The 15,078-nt window shown below is 33.7% G+C and overlaps 1 pseudogene; it reads right to left on the bottom strand.

The window, feature by feature from the left end:
- Positions 1–13,923: 13,923 nt before the first annotated feature.
- On the bottom strand, positions 13,924–14,697 carry LOC101958904 (heterogeneous nuclear ribonucleoprotein C pseudogene; annotated as a pseudogene).
- Positions 14,698–15,078: the final 381 nt, after the last annotated feature.

A 15,078-nucleotide genomic window follows, 5' to 3' on the forward strand; every position in this document is an offset into this window, starting at 1 on the left:
TTAAGCTTACGTATCATCCACTTGGAGTTTATTTTTGTATATAGTGTGAGATAAGGTTCAAATTTAATTCTTTTGTATGCAGATATTCTGTTTTTCCAAAACTGTTTAATAAATAAAGTATTAATCCTACATTGTGTATGATGGCACCTTTGTCCAAGAACAGCTGAATATGAATGCAAACATTTATCTTTGGGCTTTCCATTCTTTTCCATTGGTCTATATATCCCTTTTATGGTAGTATCTTACTATTTTTAGTTACTATAGTCCTGTAATAAATTTTGAAATCAGGAAATGTGATGCCTCTAGCTTTGTTTCACTTTGTTAAGATTGCTTCAACTATCTGGAGTCTTTTGTAGTTTCTTTTGAATTCTAAGAAATATTTTATTCATATAAAATGACTTTGTGGTTTTAAGAGGGTATTTGTACTGAATCTAGATTGCTTAGGACAGTGTGGATACCTTAACATTATTAAGTGTTCTATTCAGAAACACAAGATGTCTTTTCATTTATTGGTTTCTTTTTTGATTTTTTTATATATATTTTGTAATTCCCAATATAAGACCTTTTTGCCTTCTTAACTTTATCCCCCTATATTCTGTTCTTTTGATGCCATTGTAAATAGGATATTTTCTTAATGTTTTAGGTATTTCATTATTGCTCTACAAAAAAACAACTAATTTGTGTTAATTTTATATACTCTGATTTTAGTGAACTTGTTATTAATTTGAACAGTTTTTTATGATTCAGTCTTCAGGTGTTTCTACATATATGATCATATCATCTGTACATAGAAAAATAATTATTTATTTCCTATTTAAATGACTTTTAATTTTATTTTTAATTACTCTGGCTAGAACTTCCACTAGTATGCTGAGTACAAGTGGTGAAATTGGGCATTCTTGCCTTGTTTCTGATTCTAGAGAAAAGGCTTTTGATTTTTCACCATTGTGTATTATTTTAGTGGTGGGCTTTCGTATAAAGCTTTTATTATATTGAGATAAATTCCTTCTATACCTAGTTTGTTGAGAAGTTATATCATAAAATGGTGTTGAATGTTTTAAAATCATTTTTCTGCACCTATTGAGATGATCATGTGATTTTTAACACGTAATTCTGCTAAGGTTATGTTTCATGTTAATTGGTTGAATATGTTGAACCATCTTTGTATCACTTGGATAAATCCCTCTTGCTAATGTTTCATGACAATTTTATGTGCCATTGAATTCTGTTTGCTAGTATTTTGTTGAGGTTTCTTGCCTCTGTGTTCATAAAAGACATCGAATTATACTTTCAGTTCTCACAGAATTAAGCCTGACTTTGATCTCAGAGAAAACTTTACCTCATAAAGAGTTGAGATTGTTTCTACCTGTTCAATATTTTGGAAGATATTAAGAGAAATAGTTGGTATTAATTTTTCTTTACATGTTGGGTAGAATTCACCACTGAAACCACCAGATCATAGATATTTCTTTATGGTGACTTTGTTATTGTTTTGTTTTCTTCCCAGGGATTGCACCCAGGATACTGAGCCACATCCCCAGCCCTTTTTATTTTTTTAGTTTGAGTCAGGGTCTTGCTAAGTTTCTGTGGTTGGCCTTGAACTTGCGATTCTCCTGCCTCAGCTTTCCAAATTGCTAGAATTACTTGTGGCATGGCACTTAGTTTGTTATTGTTTCTGATTCAATTCATTTACTTTTTATTGATCTATTCAGATGTTTTCTTTCTTCATGACTCAGTTCTGATAGATTATAAGTTTCTAAGAATTTATCAAGGGCTTCTTATAATCCTTTTTGCGGTATCACTTGTAAGATTTCACCTTTCATATCTGATTTTATCTATTTGAGCATTCTTTCTTTTTTCTCAATTACTTCCAGAAAGGTTTTTCAATTTTATCTTTACAAAAAACAAACCTTATTAATTTCACTCATATCTTCTATTGCTATTTTTGTACATGTTTTGTTTAATTCTTATCTAATATTTATTATTTATTTCTGCTAAATGTGGGCTTGATTTGTTCTATTTCTTTGAGGTATAATGTGTGTTCATTCATTAAAAATATTTTTTCCTTAATATAGGTGTGTATTCCTATAAGTTTTTTCTACTGAAATTAGCATCTCATACGTTTGGTATATTGCACTTTTAAAAGATATTTTCTATTTTCCCTTTTGATTTTCTCTTTGATATACTTGTTGTTGAAGAGAATATTTTTCAATTTCCACATACTTGAGAGTATTTGTGTGTTCTTCCTTTCTTTCTTCCTTTTTATTTTTACAAAGTGTACTTCACTGTGGCCAGAAAAGATATTTCATATAACTTAATATCTGAAATTTGTCAAGACATGGTCTCATTAAAATAGGTCTCGTTATGACCTAATGAGACCTCTATGGGAGAACATTGTGTGTGTGTTGGAGAAGAATGTGTGTTTTGCTGCTGTTGGCTCTCATGTTCTGTGTGTGTCTGCTTGGTTCATTTTTTCTATAGTTTTATTCGAGATCATTGTTTGCTGATCTGTCTGAATGTAGGGTCATCCACTGTTAAAACTGGGGATTAAAGACTCCTTCTGTCATTGTATTGTTGTCTACTTCTTCCTGTATTTCTTTAAATTTTTTGTTTATATGTTTACTCTTTTGTTGCATTACAATTATACATATCCACTGGTATTATACATATTCACATAAATATACACTGCTATGTATTCTTACCTGCACAATACATATTTGTTCATTTTACAAACACCACCTTCCCTCCCTTCATCTTGACCCTCATCTCCTATCTTTAGTCTACTGATCTCTCTTGTATTTTCATGGTCCCCTTTTCTTTTTTTTTTTCTCTTTAGCTTCCACATATTAGAGGAAATAAACATGTATGTGACCCTTGACTTTCTGAGTCTGACTAATCTCACTTAGCCTCATGTTCCCCAATCCCATCCATTTCCTCACCAATGACAGTTGCATTCTTCTTTATGGCTGAATGAAAATCCACTTGGTACATACACCACAACCCAAAGAATTAGTCAGCATACTCTAGTCCTACTGCATATTCATGTGTATAACAGCATAATTCACAATGGCCTAGATATGGAATCAACCTAGGTGTCTGTCAGCAAATGAGTAGGTAAATTTCTGAGAATTTTTGTTTATATAATATTTAAGCATCCTGATGTTGGGTGGGTATGTATTTTTATAATTATTGAATCTTCCTCATCAGTTTACCCTTTCCTCATCTGTAATGACACTCTTTGTCTCTTTTGGTAATGTTTTTGTCCCTTCACTTTCATCTATGTGTGTCCTTAAATTTAGAGTGAGTCGCCTTTACAAAGTAATTAGTTGTGATTTTTATCTTTTCTTCTTCATCATCCATTCAGCCATGCCATGTGATTTTTGGGGGGACTCTAATCTATTTTGGAAGTAATTATTCATAAGAGAAGATTAACATTTTAGTAATTTTTTTCTGTAGATCTTAGTTATTTTTTTCTCTTTTCCTCTCTTGCTGCCTTTCTTCATGATTCGTTGATTTTTTTCTCTATTTTTTTAACTGATATACTTTGATTGATTAATTTTCTTTTCCTTGTATAGGTTTTCTATTGATATTAAATTTGTGGTTACTATGAAGCTTACATAAAACACCTTCTAGTTATAATAGTCTATTGTAAGGTGATCATTTAACTTTAATCATGTCTACAGACTCTACACTCTTACCTCCCTACACAGACACACACATGCACACACATACACATTTAATATTGTTGGGATCACAATTTACTTTCTTTTATGTTGTGCACCATCTTATTTTGGAGGGTATAACTATTTGTAATACGGTTGATTTTTATTTTTGTGCTAGAATTGAAGTGCTTTACAGGCATCCTTACAATTTTGCAGTATTCAGTATTTGCATGTATTTTTACTTCCACCAGTGATTTTTTATGCTTTCATATTGTTGCTAATTATTCTTTATTTAAACATCAACAATTTCAGTTACAATTATTTTGATCTGGAAAGTTCCTTTGGTTATTATTTTCTGATTATGTCTTGTTTCTTCTTCAAATTTAAAAGACAGTTGTCCTGGGGATAATATTAGCAGCATTTAGCAGCATTTTCTGTTTGCTTCATTTTATTTTCTTTCTTTTTTTTCAGTATTTTGAATAAATCATCCACCTTTTTTCTACCTGTTGAATTTCTACTAAGAAATCTGTTGATTGTCTTGTAAGTGCTGTCTTGTGCATGACAAGTTCTTTCCTCTTTCACTCTCAAAATTCTTTGTCTTTGATTTGATAATATGACCCTAAAGTGTTTGAGTGTAGACAACTTTAGGTTTATTCTCTTTGGGTTCACTGTGCCTCCATAAGTCTGGATGTCCAATTCTCTTCAGTATGGGAGCTTTAGACATAATTCCTTTAAATATGGGTTCTTCCCTATTTTTCTCTCTCTTCTCCTGTGACTTGGATATTAAATAAAATGGTTTGCTTTAGAGGGTCTCATAAGTACCTCAGGATTATACTTTGTTTCATGACTTTTCCCCTGGCCTTGTTGCCTGGGTGATTTCAATTGACCTAGCTTCAGAGTAGTTGATCTTTTCTTATGCTTTGCCAAGTCTCATATTGAACACTCCTGTTGAATTTTTTCATTTTTATTATTGTACTCTACTTCTGAATATGTTTCCCATTTTTTATAGCTTGTAACTATTTGTCACTAATTTTTTTTTATAATTCATTTGATATTTTTCTGATTTAATTTGTCCATCAATATTCTTTTGTAACTAACCGAGGTTTTAAGGAGATTATTTTCAATTCTTTGCTAAGTAATTTCTAGATCTTCATTCATTTATGGTAATTTATTGGATATTTATTTTTATCTGTTGAGTGGGTCATATACTCCTAATCTTTTTTTTTTTTTTTTTAATATCATAACATTAACATCAGTGGGTTTGGAGAAATAGTCACCTCTCCTAGTCTTTCTAGACTGAATTTGACAGAGAAAGAACTTTGCCAATCAGTCTAGCTAGAGATTCCGGAAGCTTCTCAAACCTTTTATATAGATCTGATGTCTCAGGATTTCTACCTTTATGTTCCTAATTAGAGGGTCTTTATCATCACTGGTTTTGCTTTTTCAGAGCTTGTAATCTCTTGTACTTTCTGGTGTCTGACTGCTATCCTGCAGGCCAGGATGTTGAAGGAGGCTCCACACGTCTAACCTTTCCTAGACAGATGTCTTGAGTTATGTGTCTCCTTCCAATCTCATAGAGCCTTTCTGGGTACAGGAAGCTGCTTACCCCTCTTCTTGTTTCTAACTGCCCTGGAGAATCCAAACAACTCAGGTTTCATCAGTGTTTCAAATGAGGTGAGACAGAAGGGTCCCTTGGGCAGCACACCTGATGTTCAGGGATGTTGGACACATACTCCGTTTTCTCACCCCAGGGGATAAGTCACAGGCAAACTGATCTCTCACAGTCCTGAGATTTTCATGCTTGGCTGAGGAGTTGACAAAGGGGAAGTAAATTTGTTCTCCTTGCCCATTTCAGTGTGGTTTTATGCTCATCGGCAGTACTAAAACTTTTTAACTGGTTTCTTGACTTCTCATAAAAAAAATTTTACTCTGTTACTAAAGCTTCTTAACTGGATTTTTGATTTCTCAAAAAATAATATTTTAGTCTGTATATTGTTATAAAATTGGTATTTATGATGAGTAATTAAGCATGGGGCTTCCTATTCTTCCATCTTGATGCATTACTCCTAAGTGTTTCTAATGAGATTTTTAAAATACATTATTTCATTAGAGTTCTTTATTTTCCTATGAATTTTATCCCTTGGCACTCTTATCCACTTCTATAGTTTAAATTTCCACCATTATGTTAATGGCTTTCATCTTCATTTCTATCTTTTCCCCTATCGGACCAGGAATACACTACACAGAGAATTATATCCCTCTATAGAAATGTTCCCAAACTATACTTTCCACACAGGTCTAAAATAGAACTATGATCCTCTCTACCAAACTTTCTAATCTTCTGGTACATTCTATCACATAAATTAAGCTACCATCGACTTTCTTATTACTTTTAATCCTCATAGTGTGATTATGAATATTTTGCCCACTAATTAGGGTGCTTGCTACTTTTACGAGGAAACACTTATTCACATACCATGTTAATCAAAGGCTGTAACCAAAAAAGTTGCATTTTAGATTAAGCAAGTCTATGGTGGATTTGTATTTCTTTATTAAAGAAAAAATAGTATAATTTAGTATCATATTTTTAAATATATCATCAATATAGAAAAGATACACAAAGGAACTTCTTATAATAAAGAAAAACAATATTTAAAGAAGAAAAGCTTACATTTTCCTTCTTCAAAGGAAAGAAAAACACAATTATGCTTCTATCTGCCTATAAACATGATTTATAACTTTTTCTTCATTTCTTCCTTGTATATCTATGCTAAAATCCTGAAGTGCAAAAGAGAAAAAAAACCGTTTATTTCACATCTTTAATTTATTATGTGATGACGTGTGAAAATAATCATATAGATCATAGTCATAAGTGTAAAGAAAGCTATTTTAACTTATTAAGCTACTCAGTTCATAAAATTGAAATGAAGACAAGGTATGCCACAACAAATAGAGCCTGAAAACAGACTAAATAAATGCTAAATGAAATGACAAATTAAGAATCCAAAAAATTTGAAGTTTTATTACATATAACATTATTATTTAGAAAAACACCTGGTATTTTATTTTGCTGATTGATCCTTGCCTTCTTATTGTACTCAATAAGTACTGTACTCAATAAGTTAGTTCAATTTTTTTTCCAACTTTTGTAGTTCAAGGAGAAAATGTGCTTCAAGATTTTCTGATGTACCAAATCACAAGTAGTATTACTTCATATGTGGTAACAACAATAAAAGGATAAGCCTTGATTGGAAAGTTTGGTATGTGATTTTTAAGAGAATAGTAAAATTTGAACAATATAAAATAACTAAATATTTTAGGAATGCTGTGATTTTTCTTTTGGGTCTAGTACATGTGGTTGTAAAGATTTGCCAAATCCCACCGTTTGTTTATTTGAGGGTTCTCGAAAACACAATTGTGACCAGTGCTAACTGTGTTTCTTCAGTAAATTTAAATAACATTTTGTCTGAACATATTGTCTTCAGAGACAAAAAGGAAATCAACCATAAAAAAATGCCAACTGAGTGAGTTTTTAAAAATTGCCAACTGAGTTTTTAAAACTGGGTTGTTATTTATAAAAATGACAGAAAAGAATAACAAATGTTAACTGCAAAACATAAGAAGCTATGAAGATTTTTCTCACATCCTTTTTTCCCTTTTCTTCTCCTATAGTGTCCTCTTCTGCCATGAGTTGAATTTTTCCTCTTCAAAATTCTGGTGTTGCCAGTGTGACAATGTTAAGAGGTGAAATCTATAAAAGGTGATCAGGGATTTTCCTGGTGAGTGGGATTAAGGCCTTTTAAAACAGTTTTCATAGACTTCAGTTTGTTTTCCCTTCCACTTTTCTGCCAGATAGGGACATAGCATTCCTACCCTCTGGAAATCCAGCAACAGGGCGCCATCTTGAAAGTAGAGAGGAGTTCTTACCAGAAAACTGAAACTGCTAGTGCCTTGATCTCAGACTTCCCAGTACTTAGAATTATGAAAAAAAATAAATTTCTGTTTTTATAAATCATCCAGTCTCAACTATTTTTATAGGGGTGTAAAAAAATAAAACAATTCTAATTTTACTTTCTTTTCAAATATAAGTACACTGAGTTCTGTCTTAAAGACAACAAAAGCATAAACAATATGATTATTATTTTTCTCTATTGTTCATACTGACCTGTTGGAAAGAGAATTTCCTGTTAAATTTTCCAATGGCATAACATCTGACACACAGCAAATTATATCTTAAGGTTTCAAAATTTCATTGAAATTAAATTATAAGCATTCACGATTCTTTCTTTTAGGCAGTTGGTAATATACGCTATTATTTCATTCTTTTTTTAATGTGAGTTAGTTTATAACTATTAAAATATATTTTAACTTTGTCTTCTACTGTGTTATACAATTCAAACTTAGGCAGCTATTTAATTCCCACCAGACACTTCTCTGTTTTAGGGGCTTTATATTTATTACAATGATAAATTATTTTACCATTCAATTTTATTTTATATATTGCAAATATGAGATCCAGAGAGATACTATAACTTTCTAAAGGCCACACAATTTTATTAACAAAGCTAGTTTATAATCTTTCATTTTCCCTCATATCTCCCACACTAATTAATGTCACATTTTAATTATAATTCTTGCTTCCTAAGTATGTCAACTGATTATTAGAATGATTTGTATTTTTAAATTATTAAGAGTATTTAGCTGATCCATTATATTGTCCCAGTTATTTGTGTTGCAGTGTAATAAGGTTAATTAGTGTTCTGGTGTTTGGGAGAAAAAAGAAAATTTTCACTAGAAAGAGTGTAGTTGGAAAGAAGGCCACATTTAAGCTTAAATCCCAATTCATCATTGATGTTAATCTCACACTTCATTTTAAAGTTCCTTTTATCCCCTTCACATAAATTCTGAAATTAAATGCTAAAGTAATAATTAATATAACGAAGGCCACCATGTTTCCTACTTATTAGTAAGTGTTCGTTGATACAATCTGTTGATTTAAAATATTTACTTTTTTTAAGCATATATTAAATGACAGATTCCTTAATAGCTCCCACCACATAAACCACATTGTGCTGCTTGGCTTTGACCACCTGCCACTTCTTATGGGAACGCTGGCAGTATCTTATAAAAAATTACTTTTCACACCATGTCAGGCTAAAAAAAATAGAGGGGATAGATTTTTGGATGTCCAAATCAGATGCTATTGAAATGAAGGAAAGAAAATTCATACCATAGATCAGTTTTTTTTAACCTCTGAAAATTAAACACAAAGTTTAAATATTTTTTCCCTAACATGAAGGTGTTCTTGCAAAGAATTATTATAAGTGTTCTTCCATATTGCTTTTAAATAATCCATTGTCTCTTAAAGTAAAGAGCAAATTCTTTGTAATAACTTGAAAATGTACCTTATATCATATACAATTACCTTACATCCTATACAATTTTCCACCAATGTGTCATTAGCAATTTTTCATTTAGGAGAAACTCACCACATAAGTAATGGAATTTATTTATCAAGTACACATGTATTTTATTTGTTGCTATGAAACCTCATATAATGGATGTTCCATAATCAGGAAATAAATAATTTTAAAAATAAATCAATGTTCCTTGGGTAAGGTAGGCAAACCCTTAAACTCTCATATTTAACCCAGAGTTTCCTGATGTCAAAAGAGTAAAGCTAAGTTCATTTAGACAAATTAATTTTGTTATTAGTGAGAATGAAACATAACATTACTTTAGATTAAACAATACCATTCTTAAAATAATACAAGTGAAGACTGGATTTGTGGTTGGTAAACATAGGCACAGAATGGAAGGAAGAAGTTGGTAAGGAATGTGTGGTGACAAAGAGTTTCTAGTAAAACTGGTCCTCATTGTGATGAGATTGTTCTATAGCTTAACTCTTCTAGTGGATACACAAAAATACCTATGTGATAAAATTTCATAGAGTTACACATACATACATACATGCACACATATACACACACATACACACAAATGAGTACAAGTAAATCTGGAAAAGTCTGAATACATTGATCAATTGTGTCAATGTTTGCATCAGTGTTATGATACTGTAGAATAGTTTTCAAGTTAGCACCATTTTAAGATTTTAAGATTTTAAGGAGCCCCTTTGTGTGATTTCTTATATCTGTACACAAATGGAAACTGATCTTAAAGTTTAGTTAAAAAGTTCTATCTAGCTTAAAAAATAAAATTTAAGGAGGACATGATTTACTACCCCCTAACAGTAATGCATAGAGGACAGAATCTTGATTATCAGCAATGGGAGTTCATTGTCAAAAGAGAATTTTAAAATAATAATGATGATGATTTAAAAACCAGAAGAGTTATTTAGCATGGAAATGATAAAATAGTTTTCCAAAAAATAAGGTTTTGTTGGTTTGATACTCCACAAGTGTTGTAGTTTCTATTGAGTTTAAGTCATAAGACAATATAAATAAACATGCTTATCTATCTTCATACACACAGAAGCTGCCTAACTTACAATGGATTTACATCCTGATAAATGCACCATAAGTTGAAAATATAGCATTAAAATGCATTTAATGCAATTCATTTCCTGTCAAGAGCTTTGTAATGTTTTGAACAACCAATACAAAAAAAAATGCATTTAATGGACCTAACCTACTGAATGTGATAGCTTAGCAATGAAGTGATCCCTTTAGGTTATTGGTTATTTGCCCTCATGATCATGTAGCTAGCAGGAAATTGTAGCTCATTGCTGTTACTCTGTACCATTAAAAATATTGTTTTGCATATATCTAGCCCAGGAAAAGACCAAAATTCAAAATTTGAAGTACACTTTTGCAGTGATGCAGCTTGACTTCACTGAAGCCATGTTGTGGTAACTGTCATGATCGACCTTGAATAACCCTGACTCAATTTCCCTTCATAGTTCCCCAGTGTATGCTAAGTAAACAAACAATGACCATGGTATGTGGGGCTTTACTGCTAGACTGTGTGCTATCAGTGCCAGGACTGTGAGCCTGCTATCCTTGATAATAGCTTGACTTAAGCCAGGTACATTCTGACCTGGACAAAGTCACTATTGTATGCACCGTTTGTAAGTCCCCTCCTTTCAACTCAAATCACAGGGATCTACTGATTTTGCAGATGCCCAGGACCATGCTTCTGTGAGTAAGTCCCTAATACATTGTACTCTGAACTTCTAGAGCTGTCTGCTTCTTTCTTTGATCTCAGGGAGATCTTGTTGCTGGTTCTCAGACACCGGGGGTACAATGTTCTGAAATGTGCTTTTTCTGGATGGCTTCTGCTTTTGCACCATTTCAAAGTCTAAAATCATTAGTAGAGCCATTGTAATTTGGGGACTATAAAGATATATCATTAGAACAACCTTTGATTTCTCACTGAGTAAATGTTACATACTACAAAGATAGTATTCTAGAAAATTACCGAATATTTAGTTTTTCTAAAACACCCAGAATTCCACTACATATATTTCTTTTCAGGATGAATTTTAATGTTTCATATCCTCAGATCTCCTTTTGTGTATAGTTCATATCTCCAACCTCCATATATGCGTGAGTCAGCATAAACTTTATCTTTTGAGTTGCCTTCTTTCTGATAAAATGTTTTAAATGAGAATAATCAAACAAAAAGTATGTGAAAAGAGCCAGAATCCGCCTTAAATAACACATACATGATTGTACTAGAAACTCTGTAATACTTTCTTTAAACTCAGCTTAAATTAATTATTTAAAAGGTCATTAACTGTGTAAAAATAAAACATAAGGCAGAGGACATTAACAGAGCAAAAAAGAATTAAATTTTTAATAAAAAAAAAGGAGAAATGATGGAAGATGTTGGTCTTAAATTGCCAGAAGTAATCAAAAGGGCAATGTTTGAAAGACTGTTTTCACAGTGAACAGGCACTTTTTCCATAACAACTAATCAAATTGTGTCTGTGGTCACTAACATGTAATCATTAGCTCTGATTTTTTTCTGAAGAAAAGCTTAGGAAATTCCTAACAAATGAAATTGAAATCAATGATAAATTTTTTGGTGAAGATATTTTAGCAAAAATGTTCAACTGTGGAGAAATTTGAAAGCCACAAGAATCGATGCTAAAGGAAAAAAAAATCATGGACAGTATGGCAATTTTTGTAATTTATTGTAAAGTGGAAATCATTTGTATGTGTTTGCCTGTGTGTTTGTAGTGTATGAATGTGTACGCATTGCTTTATGCTAAAAGCACTTCTGGTAGAGTGAATTAAACAGTATTCTTCAGTTTATGACAAAGTAGCTTAACAAATTCGGCTTCCCCATCTATAAGAAAACAAAGAGAAAAATCATAATTTTTGGTTATATACTTACCAATTTGCAGACATTAACACTGGATGGAAAAAGAAAGTAACATCATTATAAATTTCTGCAAAAAAATACATATGCATAATTGGATCTCTTTTACAGACATGTATTAACCTTTTTCATTCTTGTCAAGTAACATTCATTTCTACAATTCATTTATCTTACATGTGTTTTATTTGTACGCAATAATTTAAAGACAATAAGCCTCAATTTCTGTGCTTCTTTCTGGAAAATGTCATTATTCATGTCATTTCATGAGTTTTATTGTTAATAGTGGTGTCATGTAAAGAAGGGGTGATGAGAATCAATCTCCTCCCAGTGTTGAATGTCCTAGGAGTACAGGCAGTTTCATAACTTTCCATACATAGACATACGTGCGGGCAGAATCCACATAACAGTGTTACTGGGTCCTCTGATCCTTTTGTGAATTTGCACCACATAACGTCATTTTCACAAATGGATTCCTCCTACTCCTACTTTTGTCCAGGTTTCTATGCAGCTTTGCACAGTGACTGTATATCTCATGCCATCTTCAGCAAAGCTATAGTTTTCTGGAAATGACAGGATGCTTTCAGCCTTGGACGAAGGAAAAGAAAACTATCAGTTTTATACACACACCCCCACACGCACGTGTGCGCACACACACACACACACACACACACACAAAATAGCACAATTAAACTATGGTCAACTAAAACAGATCAAGCACAAGTCACCAGAAGATGGGGTAGCAAAGAGGTCATGTATGAAGATATGTGGACACAGGAACAAACTGCTGGGGAAATATATTCCCCAGTTCAGCTTTTTTACTCTCTACCATGGCTGCTTCTACTGACCTACATGATCTGTGGGAGCAAAGACTATGCCTGTCTTTCAGGATATATAATCTTCAGCAAGTGTCCCTTTTCTAGTTTGTGATCAATATTTCATTCTTTAATATTCTCCCCTTTCCCATAGTGTCTAGAAGTCTGCTCAACTGTCCTGTTCACCCTGTTTTCGTCACCTCTGTATTAGGGTAGTGGGTGGATGCCTGCCTCAGGGCAAGAGGGTTAGAATCTTGCTGAGGGATAAACTGTAAACTCATTTGTACTCATTCTGAAGATATGATACTAGCCTAAAGACACAGCTTCTGATATTTAATGGCCGACTTCCTAACTTCTCTGAAACACAGTTATTCATTTCTTTCAGTCTAGAAAATGTTCACAATCTCCAGGTCACTTTATCTTTTTTTTTTTCCCTCTCTTGTTCCCCCTCTCCTCCCCCTCCCCTCCCCCTCCCCTCCCCCTCCCCCTCCCCTTCCCCCTCTCCCTCTCCCTCTCCCTCTCCCTCTCACCTGCAGAGTTGATTTCTATTCCTTCCAGCTCAAAAACTGTGATTAATGTACACATCGATTAGCACAGATCTTGGAACATGGATATATTCACCAAGCATTTTCTGGATGAATGAATATGTTAGTGAGGGCTGCTAAAACAAAAATGCCATAGGCCACAATGTTTAAACAACAGAATTGCACTTCTTAAAATTCTAGAGTCTGAGAAGTTCACTACGAAGGTGGAGGCCAGTTCAGGTCCCAGAGGGAGTCTTCTTCCCAGTTACATCCACCCATGGCAGAGAGGTCACAAGTGTCTTAAAAAAAAATCATTTTTATTGTTAAGTAATAAAGAGAAATAAAAATGAAAAGCAAAAATTACAGATTAAGACTTAACAAAACTACTAGGAGCATCAAAGGAAGTGAAAATAGAACTAGGCGCAGGGCCATATGAATTCATGAACACAGGAGGGACAAAGATAGGGAGAGCAGTGAGCATGCACTGAAGATGCTAGGGGAGAGGATCTGGTGAAATTTTGATCTTGGACAAGCGCCTAGGTGAGGAAATAATGGGATTAGATTTCTAACCCCCACTCTGTGCTAAGAGTCATCCTCACCATTGCTGCTTTCCTCCTCTTCCGACTCATCATCCTTTTTCTCTACTGCTTGTTTGCCCTGCTCCTTTACAGTTTTCTCCAGGCTTTCCAGAAGAGAACCCATGTTTTGTTTTATTTGGGCCAGCTCCTTCTTAATGCCTGAAGGTCATCTCCTTTCAAATTTCCAGACCTGGAAGAAGATTCCTGTTGTCCACTCTTAGAATTGAAGCCACTTTTTCCCCTTCCAGAGGTGTTTTCTGATACAGGCTGGTATTCAGTGGGCAGTACAGCCCTAGCAAGAGGAGGATGAGAGGAGGAGGAGGAGAGGAAGAGGATGAGAGGAGGAGGGGGGAGGGGAAGGGGGAGGGGGAGGAGGAGGAACACGTGCTCTATAACTGTACATATTGTCACAATAACCACGTTGAAAGTCATAGTCCAAGTCAAAAGAGGAGCCATACACATCTACTGCAGATTGTTTCACACCAGCTTATCCTCTGATCACTTTTATCTCTGCAGCCAGATTAAGATCTAAAACCTGGCCAGCAATCATTCTGCTATCCTCTCCTGCTACAGCAGCCCGGGGATTTCTCCCATTAACATACTGGATGAAGGCAAAACCCTTTTGGACAGAGTAACCCAGAATCTTGCCATACTTACAGAAGATTGCTTCCACATCAGACTTCTTCACCATCGGATTGTTGAGATTCCCTATGGACACATGGGAGTTCATGGAGCGTGGATCTCTCTTGTTGGCAAGGTTGCCAGCCATCATGTTTGATAAGGTTCCTCACAAAGGTCAAAGAACCTAGGTGAAGATCAAAAAAACTCACTCAAGCAAAGTTCCACTAACACATATTTCAACTGAGCTGTAACCAGGAGAGGGAAGGGAAAAGAGATTGGGTTCTGAATCTCCTAGTCCCAGATAGTATGTGAAGAAGCCAACTTCTGCTTGAGGTCAGCAAGGCCACAAATGTAAACTTTTCTTATAAGGACACGGATCTCAAAATCCTGGCTCCACCCACTGAACTCAGCCCCACCTACTTACCCAAAGTCTTCAACTCTTAATACTTCCTAATACCATCTCATTGAAAGTTAAATGTTCAACATGTGAAATTTGAGGGGACACAAACAGAATAGAAAAGAAAGAATGAACAATGAT

This window comes from Ictidomys tridecemlineatus, chromosome 15 (assembly GCF_052094955.1).
Source record: "Ictidomys tridecemlineatus isolate mIctTri1 chromosome 15, mIctTri1.hap1, whole genome shotgun sequence".
Classification (NCBI taxonomy): Eukaryota; Metazoa; Chordata; class Mammalia; order Rodentia; family Sciuridae; genus Ictidomys; species Ictidomys tridecemlineatus.